Raw genomic sequence first — 19,166 nt, 5'->3', positions numbered from 1 at the left:
TGTGGTGGAACGAAACCGCTTAGTTTTCTGTTCAGTGTTACCTCAGTAAGGAATTGTGGTCCATGATAGGTAAAGAAAAACTCTTTGATGGACTAAAACCTATGACCCCAGGATTTTTTTATCTCTGATGGACCAAAATTAAGGATGGTGCCTACTAATACCGAAGTATTTTTGTTTGGTTTATAACTATGCGGGAAAAGCAGATGTTAGCAAGGGCTATTGGAATCTAAACAGAAAATTGGGGGTAACCATGCATTTTCCAGAGATAACTAAGCAACAGTATCTCTAAAAAGCGCCAAAATATAAAGCAATGTATGGGATTTTTTCCTAAATTGAAAAATACATGGTTACCCCCAATTTTCTTATGAGATACCAAAAGCATTTGTCAAGTTCTGCTTCCTCCGTATCATGGGTTTTAAACCGCGCAAAAATATTCCTGTATTAGTAGGCACCACCCATAGGAATCTCGAGATGCGCAGAATGTATGCGCAGTAACAATAGTAGGCACGGTCCTTAATCTCCTTACTAGGGTAATGCAAAATTTAAGTGGTTTCCTTCCCACACAGAAATTTACACTCCAAGGATAATTCCCTGATTTCTCAGTTGCATAGTCAGTACTGCACAACACAAAATTTCACTATCCCTTAATTGTTGTGTTATTTCCAACTTTACTCCAAGTTAGCTCTCGTGTACCAAAGTGTAGAAAAACTGCTGGGGATAACCGGCTCCCATAACTGCCTGATGGATTTTTTTTTGGTAAAGATTTTGACAGCGACAGTAGAGGATTTATACACAATTGTTATTTGATTCTATGTCAAACAATTTACTAACTTAATTTAAAACCAGGTACAAATGACTAGGGACTGAAAAAAAATTTTTCCCTTGAATAATTAGACTTACGACATTTATTGCATTCAACATAGAAAGAACACACTCCTTACACAGATTGGAGTTGAGATTGTGTGGGAGAACCAAAGTTGATTGCCATGAATGAAAGGATATTGGGACATACATGTGTATATCTGGCAACCCCTGTAGATTTTGCAGGGGCAGATGACATCATCACCAAATTGGCAAAGGAGAGAACCTACGCTAGGATCAAGGTTATCAAACGCACTCTCTGATCCACTTTTGATTATTACTAGTTTCCATATATACAAAGTAGCTAAAGGAATTCACAAGTGATTGTTGTTTTGACTTTACAATATCAAGAATAACAGGCAGCCAATTACTGCTGTGGTTTCTCTGAACAAAACGGTATCACTTTGCACTCTCAAAACAATAGAACTAATGTGATTGACAGGAAGTTATGAAAGGTTCCTGTTTTCCTATCCCTACCGAAACAAATGGCAAAAATTATACAACAGCATTCTTAGATTAAGTTAAGAGCAAGAAAGACATCTTGACTCTCTTGTAAATTAATATCAGTTGCATGGAACTGACCATTTAGTTTGAGTTTATACAAAAACCAAAATAAGCGCACAAGAATAGCTATCAACCTGGGAATAACAGAAATTTTTAAAAATGAGCTTTTCAATCTAATTTATTGAATTAATGAGCTACAACCGTGCAATAAGAAAATATAAAAATGGCACAAAGCTAATTTGACTTGAAATATTTCTCCTGTATTCAAACATCTCCAATGCGCATCTCCCTCAAACAGAACCTAAACATAAAAAAAATTCATTCAATTTGACTAGAAAAAGATGAAATTTTAAATATTTTGTAAATCCCTATAACTTATAATGACTCGTTTTTCAATTGCTCCACGGTGTACCAGTTTGGAACGATCTCCTAGTATTAGTAGACCAAATGAATTCATATAACAACACTGGCCTACTATTGTCCGTATTAGCTTGCAATTTTAATATTATCTTGATTAAAGATTTCTTTTAGAAAATTGCTCCCTCGTCAGAAAAAAAACAACACTACAAACAGTTTAAAGGTGTGTATGCATACATAAAGATTTGAAGTTATCTTACCTCCTTGATTGACGGAGCTGTCGGACCTTTCGCCTTCCACCGACACAGCAAAACCCCTTCTACTTTTGACATTTAAGCTTATCACACTAAAAGTTTTCCTTCAAATCTGCTGTCAAAACGGAACATTTCCACACAGTCGTGCAGGAAAATAAGATGAGGCGTAGGAAAAATTCGATGCTTCCAAACCTGAAAACTTATGCAGAAATTAATCCTTTTTTTTTATCCACCATCCTAATACAGGAAGATGTCTGAACACTGCTACTTTTATCCTGTTTTATCCAAATCTCTAGAAGCAAAGACTAGCCCGCGGTACCCTTATCCAGGGTAGGTACTTCATATATGGTAATTATTATGTCCTCAAATAATTACCATATATGAAGTACCTACCTTATCCAGCACCCGTTCCGCTGGATAAGGGTAATGCGGGCTCTGAGAACATGATTGCCGCCATTTTTTTAAATGAAGAATCTGGGTACTAGGAGTCCAGGATCAGGAATCGGAAGACCTTAGATAACATAGTCTCCTTCGCAGCCGTTATTAGTGTCGTCACGCTACGCTCCGTGGGGAGGAGCGTTGCGTGACGACCCTTGTAACGGCTGCGAAGGAGACTATAGATAACAAGGACTGCAAACCAGATTTCAGAGCCCAGCGCTTTTCGCGAAAACATGGTTTGGTGGAAGGGGGGAGGGGGGGGCAATTCTCGCGAGCCCACAAACCTGGTTCCAATCCTTGTTATTTAAGGATTATGGATTTTCCTAGGAATTTCATTCCCATTCAAAAACGCGCGTGGGCTCTGTGGACGAGATTGGGGTACAAGCGCAAAGATCAACCAATCACCAACCCTTGCTCGGTAAAAGGAAAATAAAGAAAAAATGCCCTCTGTTACAAAAAATCAGCCTTTAATAATTGTGCTCTCTATATTACAAGGAGCCGATGATCATGGGCTCCTGGTATTACATTGTTGATGGGGAGTTTGCTACATATGCATTAAAAATATATATAACTTTAAAAAGGATGAGGAACTACGTCCATACGATAAGCAGATTTCTATAAATGCTATCAAAAAAAAAATTGGAGCTCTGCTTTTAGGCTTGGCTAAATATATATATTATTTCATACATACTGAGACTTACAGATAGAATCCATCTGTTGAAAACCCGGTTCGGAAATTCTCGCAGCCAATGATAACAGCGAAAGGACTTTCTCACACGTAGGAAACCCGTTTCGTCCTATCAGAAAGCGGCTGTCAAAACGCATCAACATTTTCAATGAACGTCGAACGTGGTAGCTTTGCTCGATGGCTTTTCGCAGGGCATTTCTAGACGAGTTTAAACATTATGATAAACAACTACTAATGGCTGAATGTTCTGGCAGTAGGCTCAAACCGTTGGATAAACCCATCGAAAAATATATTACCGACCAAGAAAACAAAAACACTCGAGCAAAAAACGTAGCGGGATGGGAAGCTACCTATGTTACACACTCCACAAGCTTAAACTGTAAACGACGTTTTATTATCAGTACAAACTGCCTACTGTTCGATTACATCAGCCATGAGCACATGGTTCGTCGTCGCTCTTCCCGGCATTCTTCACGGTATAAACAATCTCTCGTACTGCACCACTCACACGCGTGTCAAACGCTCTACACACCCCCCCTCCAAAACAAATGGACGAACGAAACGTTAGAAAAAAAAAACGACAAACTAAACTGAGATTTAAGGTCAATGTTACATAGTCCTCTCATACGAAGAAATCATACAGCATCTCTCTTATCCATGATCCTCAACCTTAATTCCTGGATGACGCGACTGGTTTTCCCGGAATAATCAGCAATAGAACAGTGGTAAATAAGGCACCTGAGGCCAGGTCCAACACTAGAAAGGTCCATGATAGGGAACTGGTAAAGCTGGTGGTGATGTCCACGGCATTTGAACGTAGTTAGCTAATGGATTGACACGCTGGTACTCCGGGTTTCCTAGGGAGTTGTATGTGAAGATCTGCGGTGGTCTACTCTGACCTTGTGGTCGGGTTGACATGCTCTCCTCGGTGATGATATTAAGATCCGAAAATTCCTCGTTAACTGGCCTATTCTCACTCCCGATGCTGAGGTCGCCTTCTGTAGTTGGAACAATTTCGGCCTGATCTAGGGGCTCATTTGGCTCCGAGCATAATGAATGTGATAATCCCGTCTCTTCTGATTATACCATTAATCTGGTTTCTGTTAGGTCATCACTCTCGTCCTCTGAGGACAGCCCGTCACTTGTCTTTGGTGGCAATGTGGGGCTCGTAATGGCTCTCCTGGCCTGAATAACAGGTTTAACTACTGAGCTTCCAAGTTCCAGCGCATCACAAGCAAAACTAAGTTCCTGTGGAGCACCCTCGCGCGACCACGCCCATTCTCTGGAAGGGTCCTGAGCATTGACAACAACGTGCGATTCATCCTTTCCACTTGTCTATTTCCTTGGGGGTAATACGGCGTTTTGCGAGACTTGGGGACACCAGTTAACTTGTTTAATTGACGCAGGAGCTGATTTTCAAATTCTCCACCCTGGTCGCCATGGAGGCGAGCTGGAAACCCAAACCTGGGAATGTAGTCTTTGAAAAGTTTTTCAGCTACAGTACGCGCTGTCTTGTTTCGAGTAGGGTAAGCCTGAGCATACCTCGCAAAGTGATCAACTACGAGTAAAATATACTCAAATTCTCGTTGGCTTTTTTTCAGGTGAAAAAAAAAATCGAATGAGACCATTTCAAAGGGTGCTGTAGTGGTGATACTTTCCACAGGCGCCCTAACTGATGTACTTGGTTTCTTCTGCCGAATGCAGCTGCAATTGTTTGTAATGAAATAAGTGATGTCTCGTTGCATGCGGGGTCAGTAAAACCTGGACCTAGCTAAATCCACCACTCGGTTAACACCCAGGTGACCCATCTCCATATGTAGCTGCCGGTAAACGAGTTGTCTCAACTTTAGGGGAAGAACTAACTGTTGTCGATTCTTGGTTTTGCGCCACAGAGTTCCGTCTGATGAAGTATGAAGATTATTCCATTCTCTTATATAACAAAACATCTCATTGTCCCTGGTCCTTCCGCCTGTCAACTTAGGAGGATATCCTTGTTGTTTGAACTTCATGATGGGCTCGTCGAGTTTCTCCCGGTGCCAATTGTGTAAGAGTTAAGTCGCTGACATGGGGGCTCTTGGTCTGCAATACTAATATTCGCGGAGACTGCAGTTAACGACGGAATCTCCTCCGCTCTCTGGTGTGTTAGTCCCTGTATAGCTGCATCAATTGCTTTCTTATCCATTCCAGCAGTACAGCTATTCATGTACTCTCGGGGGTCTATCGATAGGCGATATAGTATATCTGCACCGAGGTTAGTTTTCCCAGGTCTATATCGCAGGCAAAAATTGAGGTCAGCTAGCTCTGCCGCCCATCGATGTCCAACAGCAGACAGTTTCGCGGAAGTTAATATGTACGTTACGGGGTTGTTATCTGTATAGACGTCAGATGATGGAGCATAATATGAATAATCTCGAAATTTTTCAGTCACAGCCCATTTTAGAGCCAGAAATTCCAGTTTTCCCGCATGCAAGTGATAGTTTTTCTCTGCTGGAGTTAGGGTCCTTGATGCGTAACCGATAACTATCAACTTCCTGTCCTGCTCCTGATATTCACATGCTGACGTCCGATCTCACCCCACAGAAATGTAAACCGCCATGAGACTTGGTGATATGTACGGTATATAAGAATTCATTCATTCATTCATTCATTCATTCATTCATTCATTCATTCATTCATTCATTCATTCATTCATTCATTCATTCATATAACACAGCGCCCAGGCCTTCATGAGAGGCATCCGTATGCAGTAACAATGGTTTGGAAAAATCGGGAAAAACCATCAATGGTGGACTTGTTACACAGTCAACTAGCAAGTTTAATCTCTCCTGGTGATCGTCTGACCAGTTGATCCTGTGGCTATTTGGTAACTGTTGTTTTCCCCCGACTGTAGCATCAGATTTACCACTTTGATAAGCACTCTGCGATACGACCATAAGGTCATAGATGGGCTTGGGAGAAATCTGGAATGTGCTGTCTGTAGTACCCCAGGAACCCGAGTAACTTGCGGATGTCCACCACAGTGTTTGGTTTCTCACTTTTCAACTGCTGTACTGCTTCGTATCCTCCGGGTCCAAAGAGTAACCATCAGCTGACACGATCCTACCTAAATATCTGACCCTTTGATGGAAGAAGTTACACTTGGATGGTTCTAATTTAATCCCATGTTCCTGAAGTCTACGCAGTACTCGCTGAACATCTCTGAAATGATCTTCGAATGTTCAGCTATAAGCTAGAATATCATCGAGGTATGGAATACAAATATCGTCACGTAATCGGCGCAAACATTCCTCCGTGGATCTCTGAAAGGCTGCGGGGGCATTCATTAAACCAAATGGGATCCTGTTCCATTGATATAGTCCCCAAGGGGTGACGAATCCGGTAAGGGGTCGGCTCTTTTCCGCAATAAGACCCTGGTGATATGCCTTCCCTTGGTCAAAAACAGTAAAACACTTATTATCCCCCCCCCCCCCTCCCCCAGCCCATTCAGAATATCCTGTATCCGTGGGATTGGCTGGCGCTTAGGATAAGTTTTCCTGTTAAGTTCTCGATAGTCAATACATAATCGTAAACTACCATCCTTCTTCCGAACACAAACCATAAGGGAAGAATATACTACGTGGTACTTGCTGATCCAGTTGCGATTGATCAAGTCTTCTAAATACTCCTTCACGTCTCCGTAAAGAGGTTTTGGAATGGACACATAGTTCTTTTGCACAGGCTGGTCATCACTTAGATTGATTTCCAATTCCAAATTATCAATGCACCCAACGTCATTCTCGTCTCTGGCAAACGCAGCAGGCTCTTTTCGTAACATTTCGCGAACAATGGATTGCTGTTCTTCTTCCAAATGGCTAAGACCAACAGGCGGGTCCCACAATTCCTGTGCTTGTTCTTCTGATGGGGAAACATCAACTGAATCTACTTCCTGGACGTGCTCCTGGTCTGGCGGCTTCGCAATTGGTAGCAATGACTTAACCCTTTTGAATTTGACCTAGTTCGGTTCTTCGTTTCAGCAAGTGTCCTTATCGATGTTGTTATGTACTAAGATTGTAACCTGGCTGGATGTACCCGGAGCTATTTTACTCCGTTCCCCAGATAATTAAGAGCGGATGTCTGTAAATATCAACCAGAGGTGTGCAATAGCGAGAAATTCAAAATTGTCAAAAAAAATTCACAACATAGCCTACGGTAAACTATTACAAGAAATACATGTTTTACTTCGATCCGATAATTTTTGATGTGAGGCTATGATCTTGAATTCACCGCTCCTTAGCCGGGTTTTCAGTGTCTGACACCACATGCTGCGAAGACCTTATTTTAAAAATCAAACCAGTTTTGTTCTAAACGAAAAACATCCAGTCTGATAAAGTACATGATTATGGACATCATGAATGGTATGTTACTCGTCTGAAGTTAAAATTACATATTTAGGAGATTTTTCAATATTTACAATTTTTTAAGATTTACACCACGTGAAAGAGCATCCGTTTCCCTGTAACCCTTTACCCCGTTGACGAGATCGTGCTCAACATTCAGGTGCATAATGGCCACTCGTTCCACAAAGATCGCAAACCCTTTCAACCCCATTTTGTTGAAACATTCTGCACTTTGGGGGTGACCTCATAGGTTGCTGTGCAAAAGGCTGTCTAGATACTTGTGGTGGGGAGGCAACTCTTCCCTTGACAGCAGCAATCTTTGCTTTCAGCTGTTTGACCTCCTTGAGCAGTACTTCATCCAAACTGGTCACTTATCCCCCCCCCCCCCCTCCCCCCTCTTTGACTCGATCAGTAGCAGCCTAAGACTCTTACACTGGATTCAATTTGGGAGTCAGCCGCGAGCCAAGCTTTTGTAGTCTTTCCGTCTCGTTGCTGACACAGACATTCAGTGCTTCAAATAGCTTTTCATCGCTGATGGTGTCCTTTTGTAAATAGGGATTCATATCTGACTGACTGTTTTCACTCAAGAGGCCAATGGAAAAACTATGTAAAAACATTCCATGCGCTAAAGCTGGGTCATACTTTAACCCTGACACGGATTCTTGTGATGCAAACAACACCATCCGGTTGAACTAAGCTGGTGGTATAGTTCTGTTACTGTTCTCTCTTGATAGTGAGAACGCAAGATTCGCCTCATTTTTGCAAGCGTCAAATCCGACTTTCCCTCTAAATAGCTCCTCAAACTTAAAGCAGTTTATGGCTTTTATCACGGCTTCTTTGATTTCATCCTCTTTGTAATCATTTCTTAACCCGTGTTCAATCTGATGGGAAAGCGATAAGAAACTTAGGCGATCTTTCTGCGAGATGTCGCCAATGTGGCCTGAAATTTTGAAGTCTCTCTTTATCTTAGAAATCGATAGGACTGGTTGTTGTTCCGTTTTTGACCCGCTTGCTTCGGAATGCTCGACTGATTCTGTTTTCACCTTGGATTCTGTCGTCGTCTCCTTCATGCCTATATACAACGTCAATTACTTTAGTGTTGTTTTGTTCAGTTCTTCGATCTCGAGATACTTATTTAGTGCTCGAATAAACACCAGTCTTTCTTTACTTCCCGGCGCCAAAGTCATGTTTACTTTACTTCAAACATCTTTTAATTTTTCTTCGCTCAAGCCACAAAACACCACTTGCAAACTGATTTGAAGAGCCCCAAGAGTCTCCATAGTCAAACAAATTCAAACTTCTTTCTTACCATCACCGGCACACAGTCAAAATTTCTCTCCGGTAAATGAAGCACCGCTTCGTGTTTTGCACAAATTTCCAGGCCAGAGGTGAAACACGGTCAAGTTATCGCCGGTTAAGCTGCAAAATTAACGATGCTCGACGATTCAACGTAGACAAAGCTTCCAGCAGTCCTGGCAGGGTCACCAATGTTACACACTCCACAAGCTTAAACTGTAAACGACGTTTTATTACAAGTACAAACTGCGTACTGTCCGATTACACCAGCCATGAGCACATGGTTCGTCCTTGCTCTTCCCGGCATTCTTCACGGCATAGACAATCTCGCGTCACGCACCACTCACACGCGTGTCACACGCTCTACACTTACAGCATTTCTGCTGGAGAAAAACGAACAAAGAAAAATTGAAGAAATTCAACCAGAAGAGCTCAACCACTTCGTTAGTGAATTCATCGTTACTGTGAAAAGGAAATATGGCCAAGACTATGAACCATTAACCCTTCGAGGGTGTTTTCAAGTTTCAACCGGTATTTAAAACAACGCAAGTACTCGGCGAGTATTATCGAAGACATTGTGTTTGATCAATTGAGAAAATGCCTGGAAGCTCGCAGCAAACAACTGAAAAAAGAAGGAAAAGGGAACAAACCCAACGCAGCTGAAGCTTTAACTGATGTGGAGGAAAACATTATTTACGAAAAGAATTTACTCGGTATCTCAAATGCCAAAGCCTTGCTAAACACAGTGTGGCTTTTCAATTCGGTGCATTTTTGGCTTGAGAGGCTGTGAAGAACATTGGCAGATGACTTGGGGCGACGTGCAACTTCACATGGAAGCTGACGGAACCGGAACTGAATATTTAGAGTATTCTGTACGGCAAACGAAAACTAGAACGGGAGCGGAACCTCGTAATGTCAGAGCTGTGAAACCGAAGGCTTTTGCAGCACCAAACGGTCCATCTGAAAGAGATCCAGTTGCCGTTTACAAGATTTATTCCGAAAAGCGACCTGACGCGATGAATAAACCTGATGCACCATACCATCTCGGAATAAATTACACAAAAAGACCTTGTCAAATCAACTGTGGTTTAAATCAAGTACAAATGGGTCAGAACAAATTAAACAGTTTGATGAAAACCATGGCGGAAAAAGGAGGCCTGTCAAGTAAACGACTGACAAATCACAGCGCTCGTAAACGCATGATACAAAAACTAAACAACAGCGACATACCCTTTAGTCACATAATGCACCTCTTAGGCCACAAAAATGTCCAAAGCATTAACAATTATAGCCACATATCTCAGCAACAACAAAAAAAAACGTGTCAAGAATACTGAGTGCGACCTCGACTGAACGTGCTACAAAACTTCTTCGAGCATTGGCTACGGAGAGTGAAGCTGAAACTCTGTCTTGTAGTTTTCAGTCATCTAACAGTCCTACCATGCATGGAGCAAGTGTATTTAACGGAGCAGTCCTTCATGGAGGACACTTTAACATTTCCATAAACACAGTAAATCAGTTACCTAATGCAAACTCAGCAACAAGAAAGCACACCTTCAAACGTGTGAAACGTATTTTAGATTCTTCGGATGAAAATAGCCTTCCCTTGCAATAGACGGTTTTAGCGTGGTTACATATCCTCAGGTCTCATTCATATACTTTCTTTTTGTACTTCTTGTATGAAAATTCCTGATATTCGATTTCTTAACTGATTAAAATCACTTTCAGACAAGTATGAATTATCTTTTTCCAACCATTTTGCTGTTGTTGTTTTCATTTTTGAAGTGATGTGATATTTTCGTGTACTTCCATCTTGTGTACTCTCAGTATAACAATAAAACACTTGAGAGCTATGTGCACATGTTCACCAAACCTATCAACGCGGAAAAATCTCAGTATGTATAAAATAAACAAATTACAGCGTGGAAAGTGCTTTGCACGGTGTTTACGCAATCGTTGTTTTGTATCAAAAATCTCACTAGTTCGCTGCACTCACTCGTTCGATTTCTGATACGTCAACAACTCGTGCGTAAACACCGTACGCGCGCACTTTCCATGAAGTAATCTATATATTCCAACTTCCCCCGTCCTCTTCTAAATCCTTTAATGTGGGCACCGATGAGATATTCCCTGGCAGAATTTTAAAACATTGACGCCATTTGGAAAGGGTAAAAAAAAAAAAAAATTTTTCCCTACGCGTTTACACGCGTGTGCGCGCGCGTGTGTAGCACAACTTTGTCTAAAAAGAGATTTTTTGGAAGATAGAAATTAAGGGACTGTGCAATAATTATCAGGAGGGGGGGTGGGGGGCTGAAAAACCAGAGTTATCTAGCAAAAACTTAGACAGTACCCCCCCTCCAAAACTAAAAAATTAGTTCTAAGCCCCCCTCTGTTATGTTTAAAACAACGTCGCACCCCCCCCCCCCCCCCCCCACCAACACACACACACACGCACTCACTCCTCGCCGCCACCATTACCATAGATGCCTTTAAGTACATACCTTTTATATTGTCATGCTACTGTAAGCGTACGCTTACTTGTTGGATGTCGTCGTCTGGAACAAATAATACCTCATATGAGTGTTGAACAAAGCCATCCGTTTCGGAGTCATCTGAATCCAACTCAGAGTTGTTTTCGGAAGTGCTTGTGTGAGAATCAGAGTCGCATTCGGAATCACTGGATAGGAGTTCTGTGTCACTGTTATTGGCACTAATTCTTTCGTTCTTTCGTGTTCCAGTTTGCGAGAAATCAAGAGCATGTGCTACCAGCACGGCTTTGCTTCCAGATACAGGAAGATTGTTCTGCTTAAGGTAGATCTTAATTTGTCTTGCTGTGAGGGATTTGACTTCATTTTCTTCTTTCCAGTTAATGTCTGGAAGGGTATTGCGCTCAGCTTCCTTTTTTTGAGCTTTCAATGCAATAAACTCACGGTGTTGAACAAAACGTTGAAGAGTGATTTCATCAACCATCAACTTCTCACACACTTCCTGCAGTTCGTTGGCGTTGGAAGAGGTTAACATACCAGAATCGACTAACTTCTTGACTTGCACACTTGGAAGTTGTCGATCGATTTCTTCACTGAGACTGGTCACATTGGATGGAATATACCCGCGTGGTAAGGCTGCTGTGTCACTAAGATCAGGAACAGGGAACCAATTTGCAGGGACACCAGCAGTCCACCCTTCCTTTTCACACGAATTACATGTGGGCTCACAAGCAAACTTCAGGTATTCTAAGAAGTATTGCCCTTGTCGGACATGACCGTCCTTACGCTTCTGAAGCTTCAAGCACATAGCATTTCCGCACATTTTTTTACGTTTATCAGCAGATGCCTTTCTCCACTGAACGAGATATTTGGCAAGAAAACTGTATGATCTTCTCTTCTCTGTTTAACTTTATTTACATTTCGAATAAAACTTAAGGCCCCCCTCTGTCAAAATGAGTGATTTTACTTTGAGCCCCCTATCTTGGCAGCAATTTTAGGTAATGCCCCCCCCCCCCCCCCCCACAACCCTTCTGATAATTATTTCACAGTCCCAAAGTAACATTAGGTATTTCCTCTACTTGATTTTAAAAGTTGCAACACTTATTAAATTTTGAATCTCTGGGCTGAGCGGATTACCAGAGGTACCCTGCAGGTACTGGAACAACAGCAACCGCGAAAAAACAAAAATAACAACAACAACAACAACAACAAAAATAGTGTTGGCTCTACACTAAGAAACATAAAAAGAACTGGCGTTCCTAGTATTATATCCATGAATCTGAAACCTTTTAGAAAAGAACGAACTTTGTAGCGGACGGAAACGCTCTATGGTTCTTTTAGACATTGAGCTACGATTAACATTAAGTAAAGTGATTGAAAACACGTGATCAAGTTTCATTTCTTGTGGTTTCTTTCGGGTTAAATTTCGCTTCATAAACATGACAGGGAATGGGCACTGATCAAATTTAAAGGCTCTTTAACAAATCGTTTCCTTCGTTAACTGAACCTTTAGGTGATCATTCATTGTAAACGTGTGGTGTTGCTTGTTTTTCAATGTGCTGAAGAACATAATACCAGCAAGAGCTCCTGAAGTCTGTTGGACCGCTCTAATGCGGTTTCAGAGCGTTTGGTTTCCGACTGGTAGTTCGTCTAAAACGACGGGCACAACACCGATAATGTTTCAGAAAAACTATATTTTATTGCAGGTGTATCTTGAACGACGCATTGCAAAAGATTGTCCTCCTCGGCTTCTGCCAACGCATTGCAGTCGTGAGCATCCTTTTCGTGCTAGTTTTTATACAGGACGCCTTATAACAAGAAGCACTTTGCCCAAGTTCCTACCAGGATAATCGGCTTGCGTCGTTACTACAAATTACAGCAAACACCCGCGCCAAATAGTCGATACGCGACGAGGACGTATATTTATATAGTTTAATTACATGTATCAAATAATCTGCTCCCGGATGTATTTCCCAATTTACATGTACATAATTCTAAAAGAGTTAGTCAAATATGTATTGAAAAGTGCGTTCGACGAGTAGGTCCTTCTAACTTGGAGGATTATAAAGATTTTTTTTTTTTTTTATTACAAAACGACTTCAATTTCTGGCAAATAAGACGAAGAGAAGCGTCACGTAGGTGACCATTATTTTGTTCCCCACAAAACGGCGCACAAAGCGACAAAATTACTCACCTACTGCCAGTTAGTAATTATGTATTTTAATGCTTGGAGAAGCGTAGGAGACATAATTAAAAGCTAAAATTTCCTCGTCAGCCTCCAGATTAAGTTACTTGCCAAAATAATCCACCAGAATCCAACTTCCAAACACAACAATGTATATCATTTATATCTAATTGAAATTAATAATTTTCTCTCATTTTCTAACTTTCCTATTTCCTGTGCCTTTCCCCACCTCTCCCTTTTTATTTTTGTGCGCGGGAGTTGCTTCCTTTTTTCTAAGAATTTATATATAGTTGCTCTTACCGGCTTGTTAAACAGCTAAAACGATACTAAAATAATACACAAACTGCATTGCTCACTACCCAAAAAGGAAGATAGTAGTTAGTTATTTCAGTTTGGCAAGTAAAATAATTTAGCTTCTACGGCTGGCTATTCAAACATTAACACAGAACAAAAGAGCCAAAATTAGAGAGTGAAGGCTAGACGTTCAATTCAAAGCTCCGACGTCTTTTTACTGGGGAGACGTTTCAATACGTGGTTCGACGTGGAAAAAGTCAGGTAGACTTCGAAATATAATGTCTCCTCGAAGAATAAAAACAAAAGAAGCCTCTTTTTGATTTTATAGAACGTTAACATAGCAACATTTACCGAAATTAACGTCAATAGCAGCGTCTCCTGCTACGTATAAGCCAAGTTAAGTTATTGATTGCTTCTTTCATACAGGAGCTGGAATACAACTGTATTAAGCCTCATAAACAGGAATTAAAAGATCACAGAAGCTTCTGTTTCTCTCGATGAATGCGTTGTACAGCTTTTTTTCTTTTCTTTTTTTTTTTTAAGTTTCAGTTGGTAAAAGTTGTCTCGTATACAGAATTTGAAATAGCTCAACATTTCTTGCCTATTTAATTTCAGTATGCTTTGAGGAAATCGCTATTATGACATTGTGAGCGAATTAACTCTTGAAAACGTTTCTCTTAGCCCACGAATAATGTTATTATCTTGGTTAATTCAGTACCCACCTTTCACTGGTGTTTGCTAACATTTTTCTGTTCCTTATCTTTCTTTTTCTTTTTATTTATTTATTTTTATTTTTCTTGTTTCTTTTTTGAGGTGCCAGTTGATACATTTCGTTACTGCACCGGTATAAGGCTAAGTATAAACAGATACTAAAAACTTCAAATTATCTACATTAAAGAATAAAGAAAAGCTTAAGGAGTGAAGTTAACAATAAAAAAAAAAAGTTAAGAGTTAAGTGGCTACGTTTGATAGTACAGACGTTTAAAGGCCGCCACGGGACAGGAAGTTAAATGTTTCCCATTATTTAGTTCCCGTTCAGGTGCCAGTATTTTTTTTTTTTTTTTTTTTACCAATAATTACGGACCGTCATTGTATTGATGGCCGGACATCTTCGCCAATAAGGAAACTTACGTACAGACGTTTGAAGTCCGCCGACGGGAACAGGAAGTTAAATGATTCCCATTTAGTAGCGCCATAGTACCTTTAATGGCAAACCACCACAAAACAACATAAGTTCCGCACCTCAAATAGGAGTAAAAACAAACCACTTTTGGACAAATGTTTTACTTTCCGTCAGCATCCGCGACTCACCAGCGTAATGAGTATGTTCCCCAGCTACTAACGCGTGCTATCCAAGCTAGCTTGCAGCGAGTATTCAACGGACTTGCACGTGGTTCAGAATATCCGAGTTAATATTCAAGGGAAAAAAATGTAACTAATTGAGCTAAATTGTTCGTAAAACATAACGTGTAGCGTTGTAAACCACGCATTAGTCTATTATAAGCTTTGAGGTTAGATACTGTATAGTTAATGGTAAACAATTAGACTAGCTACTAAATCGTGTTTCCATTATGAGTGGCGAGAAACTAAAGCAAAAGGAACTAAAATTCTTCATAGAAAACTTGGACAAGTACATTATTTGTTTGACAACTAGACGATTTAGGCCGCGTTAAAAAATAAATCGGAGAAAGTTAATTTTCCACGACCTTTCAAAGCCAAAGAGACTGCGATAGTTTTTTTTATCTGAAAAGACACACCGGCGATTCCGCTAATAAGATTTCACTATCTACTAGATAATCAACGGCGACTTAAAGATGGCGTGTAGAAAACGCCTCCAAACATTTAAACTGTCCATTTAAATTATCTGGAAGACATTTAACGGACGTGGAATTTATAACAAACGCTGGATAGCCTTCCAACAGCCCAGTACTGTTAGCCAGTTGAGTAGGATTGGGCAAAACACTTTGTTTGCCTTAAGGGAGCGGAGAAAGGTTTGGTCGAAATAAAAATGTTCTTAACCGACTATCAGCCTTATGATGTCCTTCACAATTCGGTCAATCTCGCCTTAACGTTCTTATAAAAAAAGGTCTTATGAAGAAAAAAAAAACGAGTGTCCTTTAATTTTCAGAACATCGTCTGTTCATTTTAGGCTAAAAGGCGAAAGCTAAATTTTAGTATGATATGTCAACATTACAGGGTGACACTTTGTTATAATGTTGACAACAAAAAGTGTCAGACAAAATTTAGTTTTATATAACTTAAGCTCAATAATATCCTTTTTTTTTATTAATTCTATATTTTTGAGAATGATGTATTATTTAGTAATGCCACAGGCAAACTCGAAAAAAGAAATTCCGAGTGCTCCTATCAGGAGTCGAACCTAAGACCCTCCGATTACTAGTTCGGATGCTCTACCACTAAGCTACAGGAGAGTCGTGGGAGTTAAGGCCATTAAACTAGGTTCAATTCAATTGTTCTTCGCAAAAACTGAACATTAATCAGTTGCATGTGCACTGTCGTGGTTGTTACCTTGAAGATAATATGACCAGAATTAATAACAAGCTCACCCTGGTAAAAAATGGGTAAAGCAACAAAATTAAAATTAAATTAAATAAACGAGCTCTTTTCAAGATAAATAAAGCTGACCCCTGCAAATACAGTCTTTACATATACACGTAGGCCAAAAATGAAATTGTGTTAACGTTTACTGCTAGATAGCCTAGTGAAAACGGTTGTAGAAAGAACTTCCGTCAAACTGTATGGGATTTCACTGCCATGTTGACTTAAATTTGTAAACGATTTTTCGTGTGTATGAGAAAACGAGTGTGCCAAGGTTTTACACTTTTAAAACAATTGGAAAAGTCTTTCTGAAGCATGATTGCCCTTCCCCTGCTAGCTACAACACACCACAATACCTAAGGCAGATGTTCATCTCACAACTTTCAACTTTAGAGACGCTGACACGTAGCCGGTCTCGCTAAAATTGCTTTAATTGTCCACGCCTTTGCTTTCAGTGACACTTGATCATTATGTAATTTCAAACTAATGTTGTCTTTCGCTTTCGTTTGCGTGGTAGTCTCTAAATTACCTCCAACTACGTGCATTACAAGCATGCTTGAGTTCCTGTTACAAGGGTATAAATAGCATCTCTCTGTAGCTTAGAAGCTGAGAAGCTCCCTAAAGAAATTAACTGTGAAGCCGTTCCTGAGTTTGTCTTGGAGAAGCGAACACGAATATGAAGGTAACCTTGTTTTATCTTAGAAAAAGAGATTGCTACATCTGACTTTCGTTTTTCTTTCCAAAGCATTTTTTTTTATGATTTTCGTTATACATTCAGGTTAGCTAAAACCCAATATATTAAGTTTGAAATACTTCCAAATGACAATTACACCGAGCAAAAGTTATTTTAATCTGTTTCTCGTAATTCCGTGAAGTTATCATTTTCTTACTCATTTTTTATCCTGTTTTATTATTAACAGGGTGTTGTTTTTAAAGCATGGATTCTTCTCTTGCTTATGTCCTCATTATCGGATGGTAGACACTACAGAGAACTGAGAAACAAGGACGAAATAGAGGACACGACAACTGATAAAAACGCCCTTGCAGTATCTCCAGAACAGAGGATAGTAGATAGCGATGATTTATCATTATTTCCAAATTTCAGCAAGCAAAGGAAAAGATCGCAGTCTTGTTCTACTTGCATTACGGTCAACACCATGTTTTCATCGTTGACAGAGGAATGCAAAAACAGGATATGCCAAATTGTAGGTCTATGCTGTAAAAAAGGTATACTTGCAAATAAATGTTTAGGGTGCAGAGAATGCCGTGGAAAAAAATTGTAACCTTCGACTGTAACCTTAATTGTAAGACATGACTCAATAATAAGCCAACGTAATCCACGCAAGATCAAAGATGTTGTAATTAGAAGGGTTATCAATTAAAGAAATATATATTCTTAGTCACAAAAAAAAAAACATTGTGTATTGCTTTGTTTCTAGCAGGCTAATAAGAAATTGCACCCGGCACTTAAACTCTGCCCGTGGTTGGGTCATAATGACATTGTTTTCAAGATTTTCTTTTCCCTTAGCCTGGCTTTGTATGGTCGGTATAGTTTACCATTTCCTGACTCTCTTGTAACTCCTTTCCACAAACCATCTCGCACTTCTCCTAAAATCAGAAAATGGGGATTCAATGAAACGAACCATAGCCTCCTTACTGTTTATATTTATGTTTTATAAAACTGATTCACCCGATGTTTCTAGTTGCCGTAGTGTAGGCGTAAGGGGAATCAGTTGCCCCACTCCTTCCCTAAAAAACAAAACAAAAAAACAACAACAAAAAAATATCCCACCTATGCACTTCAGGCATTTCAAGCCATTCACAATTTCCTCACCAATCGTCTGGCTACATACGTGCATAGGGCCTGTTTTTTGTGAACGTTAATTACCAGCGTTCCTAAGGCGTCTTAAACTGTGAAAACCTTTCCAGAGCAAATGAGGAACGATGGGGTACAGATTACTATTCAGACCCTGAAATCATTTACTAAAATGAAAGAAAACTGGTGTAAACGAGTGTGTTAATTATGCTTCGTCTGAGTAGGTCTGTACTTTCTTTCCTGATTGGTACCACAATAGCTTAGAAGGACTTTATTTGATAAACTATGTTTAGTTTTGGCGGCCAAATTATACGTAAATTAATTAACAGCTGGGGAGGAGGTATTACAAGTCCCCTAAAAAACGACTAAATCTTTTCGGTTTTGGCCCAGAGGAGGCATAACAGCAGTCTGCGCTTATTTAGGAAGATTCAGAATTAGTGAAATCTGATATAGTTTTTGGTTTTGTAGTGCGAAAAATATCTCGATTTGAAGAAACTAGGCGCGCAAGGTGGTGCTGGTTAATTATCAGCGACCGCAAGGTGGTAGCGGGTAATTTTCAGTTTGCACGCAAGATAACTCTTTTTTGCAAATTTGGCATGATCGATGTATTTACACGCCACTAAACCGAGTGTGGGAAAGTGCGCTTGATTGTAGTCAAAAGTCAAAAACATTAGCGTGGAAATGTATCGAAAGCTGCTAGATACAAAAAGTCGTGTATTTAGTGAGAATAAACACATCAAGGTAAATACCAAATAAGTATGCATTAATTCACTGTTGATTTACGGGTTTTGATTTCCTTCCAGTTATTCTTTACTAAACCCGTCAGCGAATGCTCTTTGCTCTTTATGAAGTCTACTTTCTATGAATTTCAGCAGTAAAATAAAACAAAAATAGCACTAGTTTCAACGATTTTATAGCTATCCGTTTAAGATTAATTTAAGTGAGCTGTTTGGCGGTTCACGTCACGGAATTCGTTCGAGGTGAATGAAACGAATGATAATATCAAGTTGTTTGGCTTACTTAAATGATTGACTACCCGTTCTAAATTTTTT

General features: G+C 40.0%; 1 protein-coding gene, 2 long non-coding RNA genes and 1 pseudogene across 3 annotated transcripts in view; 2 read left to right on the top strand and 2 right to left on the bottom strand.

The window, feature by feature from the left end:
* Positions 1–19,166, top strand: part of LOC146478962 (uncharacterized) — a 186,211-nt gene that overhangs the window by 72,446 nt on the left and 94,599 nt on the right. The gene's annotated exons all lie outside the window — the stretch shown is intronic.
* Positions 1–19,166, bottom strand: part of LOC146478963 (uncharacterized) — a 109,158-nt gene that overhangs the window by 54,935 nt on the left and 35,057 nt on the right. The gene's annotated exons all lie outside the window — the stretch shown is intronic.
* Positions 1,526–2,280, bottom strand: LOC146478965 (uncharacterized). The gene is made up of 2 exons (XR_014864968.1): positions 1,983–2,280; positions 1,526–1,666 (listed from the first exon to the last, which is right to left on the bottom strand). It is a non-coding gene; the product is annotated as an uncharacterized LOC146478965 (long non-coding RNA).
* On the top strand, positions 9,047–10,389 carry LOC146478964 (uncharacterized protein KIAA1958-like; annotated as a pseudogene).

This window comes from Pavona decussata, unplaced genomic scaffold, assembly GCF_977016875.1.
Source record: "Pavona decussata unplaced genomic scaffold, jaPavDecu1.1 SCAFFOLD_61, whole genome shotgun sequence".
NCBI classification, from domain to species: Eukaryota; Metazoa; Cnidaria; class Anthozoa; order Scleractinia; family Agariciidae; genus Pavona; species Pavona decussata.
The sequence above is the reverse complement of the archived record's forward strand: the minus strand, read 5'-3'. Positions and strand labels throughout refer to the sequence as shown.